We start from the raw sequence: 9296 nt of genomic DNA on the forward strand, positions 1-9296 counted from the left end.
ATGTCTAAATATCATGCAAAAATTCTTTTACATTATCATATTGAGAAACCCAAAGTTGTCAGAACTTCTGGGGTAACTAACAAGAGAGGACCCATAAAGTGGGTACCTAAGGACAAGATTATCTATGTTGCAGATATCCTTGATAGCTCCACTGAAACACCAATCATGGTATCTGGACAGTGGATGCTCGCGTCACATGACGGGAGAAAGGCGTATGTTCCGAGAGCTGAAACTTAAGCCTGGAGGCGAAGTTGGCTTTGGAGGAAATGAAAAGGGTAAAATTGTTGGTACTGGTACTATTTGTGTAGATAGTAGTCTATGCATTGATAATGTGTTATTGGTAGACGGCTTAACACATAACTTATTGTCTATAAGTCAATTAGCTGACAAGGGTTATGATGTTATATTCAATCAAAAGTCCTGCCGGGCTGTAAGTCAGATCGATGGCACTGTTCTGTTTAACAGCAAGAGGAAGAACAACATCTATAAGATCAGATTATCTGAGTTGGAGGCTCAGAATGTGAAGTGCCTTCTGTCTGTTAATGAAGAGCAGTGGGTATGGCATAGACGGTTAGGGCATGCCAGTATGAGAAAGATTTCTCAGCTGAGCAAGCTAAACCTTGTCAGGGGCTTACCCAATCTGAAGTTCGCTTCAGACGCTCTTTGTGAAGCATGTCAGAAAGGCAAATTCACAAAAGTCCCTTTCAAGGCAAAGAATGTTGTCTCAACCTCAAGGCCGTTAGAACTTCTGCATATCGACCTGTTTGGACCAATGAAAACTGAGTCTATAGGTGGCAAGAGATATGGGATGGTTATCGTTGATGACTATAGCCGCTGGACATGGGTAAAGTTTCTAACCCGCAAGGATGAGTCTCATGCTGTGTTCTCTACCTTTATTGCTCAAGTGCAAAACGAGAAGGCTTGTAGGATTGTGCGTGTCAGAAGTGACCATGGTGGAGAGTTTGAGAATGATAAGTTTGAGAGTCTGTTTGATTCCTATGGAATTGCACATGATTTCTCTTGTCCCAGAACTCCTCAACAAAATGGTGTTGTTGAGAGGAAGAACAGAACTCTTCAGGAGATGGCTAGAACCATGCTCCAAGAAACTGGCATGGCTAAGCACTTTTGGGCAGAGGCAGTAAATACAGCATGTTACATTCAGAACAGAATCTCTGTGAGACCAATTCTGAATAAGACTCCTTATGAATTGTGGAAGAACATAAAACCCAACATTTCTTATTTTCATCCTTTTGGCTGTGTTTGTTATGTTCTCAATACTAAGGATAGATTGCATAAATTTGATGCTAAGTCTTCTAAGTGTCTATTACTCGGTTACTCTGAGAGATCTAAAGGTTTTAGATTTTATAATACTGATGCTAAGACTATTGAAGAATCTATTCATGTTAGATTTGATGATAAGCTTGACTCTGACCAGTCAAAGCTAGTTGAAAAGTTTGCAGATTTAAGCATTAATGTTTCTGACAAAGGCAAAGCTCCAGAGGAAGATGAGCCAGAGGAAGATGAACCAGAGGAAGAAGCTGGTCCCTCTAAATCACAAACTCTGAAGAAGAGCAGAATCACTGCAACTCACCCTAAGGAATTGATTCTGGGCAACAAAGACGAACCAGTCAGAACCAGATCTGCCTTCAGACCCTCTGAAGAGACCTTGCTCAGTCTGAAAGGATTGGTGTCCTTAATTGAACCCAAGTCCATAGATGAAGCTCTTCAGGACAAGGATTGGATTCTGGCCATGGAAGAAGAATTGAATCAATTCTCTAAGAATGATGTTTGGAGCTTAGTGAAGAAACCTGAGAATGTCCATGTTATTGGAACGAAATGGGTATTCAGAAACAAGCTGAATGAGAAAGGAGATGTAGTCAGAAACAAGGCAAGGCTAGTTGCTCAAGGCTACAGCCAGCAGGAAGGAATAGACTACACTGAAACATTTGCTCCAGTAGCAAGACTGGAGGCAATCAGACTGTTGATCTCTTTCTCAGTAAATCACAACATAGTTTTACATCAGATGGACGTAAAGATGCCTTCCTAAATGGTTATATCTCAGAGGAAGTCTATGTTCATCAACCCCCAGGTTTTGAAGATGAGAAGAAACCAGACCATGTGTTCAAATTGAAGAAATCACTCTACGGTCTGAAGCAAGCTCCCAGAGCATGGTATGAGAGACTCAGCTCATTCCTTCTGGAGAATGAGTTTGTAAGGGGTAAAGTAGATACAACTCTTTTTTGCAAGACTTATAAAGATGATATCTTAATTGTGCAAATTTATGTTGATGATATTATATTTGGTTCTGCTAATCAATCTCTATGCAAAGAATTTTCTGAGATGATGCAGGCTGAATTCGAGATGAGTATGATGGGAGAATTAAAGTACTTTCTGGGAATACAAGTTGATCAAACACCAGAAGGAACATATATCCATCAGAGCAAGTACACTAAAGAACTTCTGAAGAAGTTCAATATGCTGGAATCTACAGTGGTCAAGACTCCAATGCATCCTACATGCATTCTGGAGAAAGAAGATAAAAGTGGTAAAGTATGTCAGAAGCTCTATCGTGGCATGATAGGTTCACTTCTATACTTAACTGCATCTAGGCCAGACATACTATTTAGTGTTCATTTATGTGCTCGTTTCCAATCAGATCCAAGGGAAACCCACTTAACTGCTGTTAAGAGGATCCTAAGGTATCTGAAAGGCACCACTAACCTTGGCTTGATGTATAAGAAAACATCAGAGTATAAGCTTTCAGGTTACTGTGATGCTGATTATGCTGGAGATAGAACAGAGAGAAAAAGTACTTCTGGAAATTGTCAATTTCTGGGAAGCAATCTAGTCTCATGGGCAAGCAAGAGGCAATCAACCATTGCACTATCAACTGCAGAGGCAGAATATATCTCAGCAGCAATATGCAGCACTCAGATGCTCTAGATGAAACATCAGCTGGAGGATTATCAGATCCTTGAGAGCAATATCCCAATCTATTGTGATAACACTGCTGCAATCTCATTGAGTAAGAACCCTATCTTGCATTCAAGGGCAAAGCACATTGAGGTAAAGTATCACTTTATTAGAGATTATGTACAGAAGGGCGTACTTCTTCTGAAGTTTGTTGATACTGACCATCAATGGGCAGATATCTTTACAAAGCCCTTAGCTGAGGATAGATTTAATTTTATTCTGAAAAATCTGAACATGGACTTTTGTCCAGAGTAAAGATGGATCAGAACCTCTGACTATGATACTTCTTGATCAGAAGATGTCTAGTCCAGAAGGTAACTCAATCAGAGTGTGTGTGCCCACTGGTACTGACTCTGAAGCTGAGACAACAACGCGTGTGTCAGTTTTTCTGATGCATTGTTCCTTGTGCCCGTGTGACAGTCTGTTATGATTGCGTGTAGATGTGCTTCTCTCCTGTGTGTGATTGTGTATTTTACTGTTACTATCTATCTTTAATTTTCAACCGTTGATCTTAAAGTGCTTTTTGAATCAACAACGGTTATTTGATAAAACCCACTATACACACACGTTCTCTTTCACTTCCGGTTTTTACTCTCGCTCTCTTTGCTTTTCAAAACCGCTTACTCTCAATTTCTCTCTCGATCTCTCTTCATCTTTCAACCTTCATCTTCTACCTCAAACCTTCAACCTCTTCAAAAATGGTGAGACAAACTAGAAGATCTACTGCAGATGCACCTCAGTTCCCTCACATGGTAGTTGGTCTGGCAACGGGTCAAAGGGGCCCTGAGAATCCGACACAAGAACAAGTTCAAGCTCAAGAACAGAGTGTTCCAATTGCAGAACGGGGCTGTGCCGTTCACTGTGTATATCCTCCTGAGGAACTCCAAGTCCTGGCAGAATGGAGATTCAACCTCGACAACTTGGCTACAAATGGGTATGATCTTCGTCCTGAAGTCCAAGCTCAAGGTTGGGGAAATTACTTCAACAGACTTCGAGGACCGGTGTATGATAGATTGGTCAAGGAATTCTGGAAGCACGCCTACTGCGATGATACTCAGGTGGTATCTCATATTCTTGGCAGAAAGATCATCATCACGGAGAAGTCCTTCGTGAACTTGCTGGGTGCAGAAACTGCTTATGGGTATCGGTTCCAACTCACGGAATCGAAGCTGAAACCCAGCACCAAGGATACAATCAACCAGGCCCTGTACACCACCTTCAAACCGGGCAAGACGAGTTACTAGGTGATGGACCTTCATCCCAAGCTCAGGATCTGGCACAAGATCCTGCTTCACTGCATAAACCAGAGACCGAAGGGCAGTTCTCCAGACTACATCAACTTCAACCAGAAGGTGATGTTGTTCTTCATCCAAGATCAGAAGAAGATCTGCCTTCCCTACTTCCTGTTCTCTTACTTGAAGGAATGCATCCGGAAGTCTCGCACCACTGCCTCCATCAAGTCTGCAATCAAATATATCCCTTTTGGGAGGCTGCTCTCAGACTTTCTCATTGAAAGCAACCTGGTGCAAGATCTGGTTAATGCTGGATGTGTAGAAGATCTGAGCACTATTGTCAGTGATGTCTTCACTGCAAATTCTTTGAAGAAGATGGGTTTGGTCCAGAAGAAGATTGCTCCTGCTCATGAAGACACATCTTCTGAGATCAGAGGTAGAAGGATGCCTCTGAATGACTACCCTCTGTGGACTCAGGCAGACAATCCTGACGCCATCAGGTGCTATGTTGAAGACCTCAGGGCTCAAGGATTCGAAATTGACCTTGATGATTTCGTCAGCAGACTACCGCCAGCTCCAGAGTTTCCTTCTCCTCCCAAGAAGAAAGCTCAGAGGAAGATGCTACTGGACGAATCTTCAAAGGAATCCGATGTCCCTCTGGTCCAAAAGAAGAAGAGAAAGCCTGATGATGGTGATGATAGTGACAATGAGGATGGTCCTCCCAAGAAGAAGAAGAAGAAGGTCAGAATCGTGGTGAAGCCTACTCGGGTGGAACCAGCTGCTGAAGTGGTCAGAAGGACTGAACCTCCTGCCAGAGTGACTCGATCATCAGCACATCCAAGTAAGCCTGCACTTGCTTCTGATGATGATTTGAATTTATTTGATGCACTCCCTATTTCTGCCTTGCTCCAACACTCCTCAAATCCCCTCACTCCTATTCCTGAATCCCAACCAACTGCACAAACCACCTCTCCACCACATTCCCCAAGATCTTCCTTCTTTCAACCTTCTCCTACTAAAGCACCTCTCTGGAATTTGCTTCAGAACCAACCCTCTAGGTCAGAAGATCCAACCTCTCTCATTACCATTCCGTACGACCCATTATCTTCTGAACCCATCATCCATGAACAACCAGAGCCCAACCAAACAGAACCACAACCCAGAACGTCTGATCACTCTGTTCCCAGAGCATCAGCACGTCCTGCTGCCAGAACCACGGATACAGACTCTTCAACAGCCTATACACCTGTATCCTTCCCCACCAATGTTGCTGATTCTTCTCCCTCCAATAACTCTGAATCTATTAGAAAATTCATGGAGGTTAGAAAAGAAAAGGTGTCTACCTTAGAGGAATATTACCTTACTTGTCCAAGCCCTAGGAGATATCCTGGCCCTAGACCTGAACGTCTAGTTGACCCAGATGAACCTATCTTGGCCAATCCTATCCAAGAGGCAGACCCTTTGGCTCAACAAGCTCACCCTGTCCCTGACCAACAAGAGCCTATTCAACCAGAACCTGAACCCGAACATTCAGTGTCTAACCAATCCTCGGTTAGATCACCCCATCCTCTGGTTGAAACTTCAGACCCTCACCTTGGAACCTCTGACCCCAATGTTCAAATGATTAACATTGGTTCTCCACAAGGTGCCTCTGAAGCTCATAGCAGCAATCACCCAGCCTCTCCTGAACCCAACCTCTCCATAATTCCCTATACTCACCTCCAACCTACATCTCTCTCTGAGTGCATCAATATTTTCTATCATGAAGCCTCTTTGAGGCTCCGCAATGTGCACGGTCAGACTGACCTCAGTGAGAATGCTGAATGTGTGGCTGATGAGTGGAACAATCTGGGCACTTGGCTAGTGGCTCAAGTTCCAATTATGATGCAGCTCCTGCATGCAGAGGGAAGTCAGAGCATTGAGGCTGCAAAGCAAAGGTTTGCTAGAAGGGTGGCTCTTCATGAACAAGAACAGAGAAATAAGCTTCTTGAAGCTATTGAAGAAGCCAAGAGAAAGAAGGCTCAAGCAGAAGAAGCTGCACGTCAAGCAGCAGCTCAAGCTGAACAAGCCAGACTTGAGGCAGAGCGACTTGAAGCTGAGGCTGAAGCTCTTAGATGCCAAGCACTTGCACCAGTTGTGTTTACTCCTGCTGCTTCTGCTTCCATTCCAGACTCTCAAGCTGCTCAGAATGTTCCTTCCAGTTCTACTCAGTCAAGCTCATCCAGACTCGACATCATGGAACAACGTCTTGACATTCATGAATCCATGCTGATTGAGATGAAGCACATGATGATGGAACTTCTGCGACGATCTGTCAAACCTTAGTTTTTAGGATCTCTTCGTTTTTTCTTTTTCTTTAACGTTGTTTTAATTAAACTCTGTTTCCTTTTATTTATTTATTCTCTTTATTCGTTTGTGATTCTATTTGCATATCTATATGTGTCACATATGTTTGCAAAAAATTTTTTATTCATCATAATTCTATGTTTACATCATATTTCTTTACATCATAAAATCTAGAATGGAGGATCCCTCCTCATTCTTCTGCACTCCTGGCGCTGCTCTGACCTATCTTTCTCCAGAAGCTCCAGTACATGCTGGATGTTGTTGAGCCTGACCTTTAGCTCATCCCTCTCCAGACTCTCTTCTGAAGTCTGAGCTTCTCTTCCAAGATTCTTTTTCTTCCAGCAGCTTGAGTTCAAGCCGGCTGAGTTCTTGCACCTCCTCCACGAAGGCAAGAAATTCCTTCAGGTCTCTCTCCAACTCTGGACGCAGGTCCTCTTCCAGCAGTGTCCGTGTCAGCTCCGCGATGGTAGTTGCACCCTCTGGATGCCTGATGTTAAGGAACAAGTCCTCTTCAAAGGCCTTCTTCCTCAACTCTTCTAGTGCTACGATGTATGATGCCATTTTTTTTACTGAAAATTGTTCGAGGTGTGAAGCTTACCTCTCTCTCCAACGCTTTATACAGGCTTCACTTTATCTCTGAAAGTTAATGCTCCTACAGTTTCTCGAGGTTAAGTTCTTGGTAACTGACCCTTCTCTTTACTCACTTGACCGGTGGTAAACGTTCTTCTCTTGCATTAACTCCTCTATTTATTTCGCCTAACTCTGATTCTTGCATCGTTTTCATTTTCTTTAAACTTAGACCTTCTCTAAGGGGGAGTACCTTGTACTTCAAGCTAAGTTTTTCACACCCCAAGCTTTTTGCTTATGACAAAAAGGGGGAGTAAACCCAGTTTTTGATGTGTAAGATGTGTTAGTGTGATTTATTTTTCTTTTGGAGATTTTAAGAGTTCCACCTTCATGACCATAGATGTGTCACTGGGCAAATACAAGGAATACATTTCACTTCTTCTGAAGTGATTATAAGTAGACTCTGATACCTTGTTCATGACTCTGATTACTATGCGCTCTGATTACTCGGTTTTCATCTATGTCATAAGTTTTTCACTCTGAACTCTTATATTATTTAGCTCAGAATCTAGACTTTACTAACGTTTTCATCAAGTATTAGATTCAGGGGGAGCTAAGCTCAGAATCAAGCAGTGACTTGAATTCAGAATGAGCAAGATAAACTATTCACATCAGGATAAGTCTTATTCTATATCTCTAAACTCTGAGTGAATTCAGTTTAATGTTTAAGAATTGTTCATCAAAAATTTTAGTTTTGTCATCATCAAAAAGGGGGAGATTGTAAGATCAAGTTTTGATCTAGTAGTACAACTCTATGTTTTGATGATTACAAGTTAACCTTTTGATATGAACAATTGTGGTACTCTAACGTGTTTTTCTGAGTGTGCTATTTACAGGCTCTGACCTCAACTCAATCTCACACAAATCAGAAGCACTGTGTATAAAGAGTGACCCAAGCAACGCTTTCGCATTCACCATGTTCAGTATGAACAGTGGAAAAGCTTCAGAAGTTCTGAAGTTACACAAACTCTGATGAGGACACAGTCACTAGAAGCTCTGAAGATCCAGAAGTTCTAATAACCAAGAAACACTGAAGGCTCAGATGTTCTGATGGTGTAGAAGACTCTGAAGATACAGAAGCTGAATAGTGGAAACTCTGAAGTCCAGAAGCAAGAAACTCTGAAGACCATGTACTTCCCTCTGAGTTCAGAATCAGAAGATACAATGGTCAGAGGATCTGTGCTTTCCCTCTGACTCTGATCAACCGGCTTCACAAGTTCCAATACGAAGCATTCCTCTGATCAGAAGTCTCCTAGGTTTAAAGGTCGCGTCGCTATCCAAGTACAAAAGCTATTATACCTTCCTGACGACCTACCTAACGTTCTCAGCCACAGCAGAAGCTGGATTTTCCAGAACTGCCCTCCAACGGTAGCATTTCCCATGCATCGCTCAACCCTAATCCTTGGAGTATATAAGGAGGCTGAAGACTGAAAGAAACGGCTAGAAGCATTCACATACGCAAGACATATTCAAAATCTTCTAAGTTTTCTTTCATCTGAAATTCATTGAGTTTACTATTAGCTTTTTAGAAGCAAATCTCTTGTAAACAATTCTTTGATAAACATTTTGTTTAGTCCCTTTAGGAGATCAAGGTTGATCGGATCCTAGAGAAGACTAAGAGAGTGAATCTTAGTGTGAGCTAAGTCAGTGTAATTGTTAGTCACTTGTAGGTTTCAAGTGCAGTTTGTAACTCTTACCTGATTAGTGGATTGCCTTCATTCTAAGAAGGAAGAAATCACCTTAACGGGTTGGACTGGAGTAGCTTGAGTGATTTATCAAGTGAACCAGGATAAAATCCTTGTGTGCTATTCTATCTCTTTACTTTAGCACTTAAGTTCTCGAAAGATTTGTCTAAATCTTTAAGGTGGAAGTTTTATATTGAAAATGTTATTCAAACCCCCCCCCCCCTTTCTACCGTTTTTCATACCTTCAGTCTTGTGCGGCGAGGGAGCTGATGGATTAGTCAGAGGAGAGCGCAAGAACGATGGTAACTTTCTAACTATTCTTTCTCATTCTAGTATAGTATACTCTTCGTTACCCCCGTAGCGTGTGCAACACGCCTGAACTTGCTTTTACCTCTAAGCTTTGACCTTAAAGTTATTACACTACTAAGAATTT

This window comes from Lotus japonicus, chromosome 3 (assembly GCF_012489685.1).
Source record: "Lotus japonicus ecotype B-129 chromosome 3, LjGifu_v1.2".
In the NCBI taxonomy this organism is placed as follows: Eukaryota; Viridiplantae; Streptophyta; class Magnoliopsida; order Fabales; family Fabaceae; genus Lotus; species Lotus japonicus.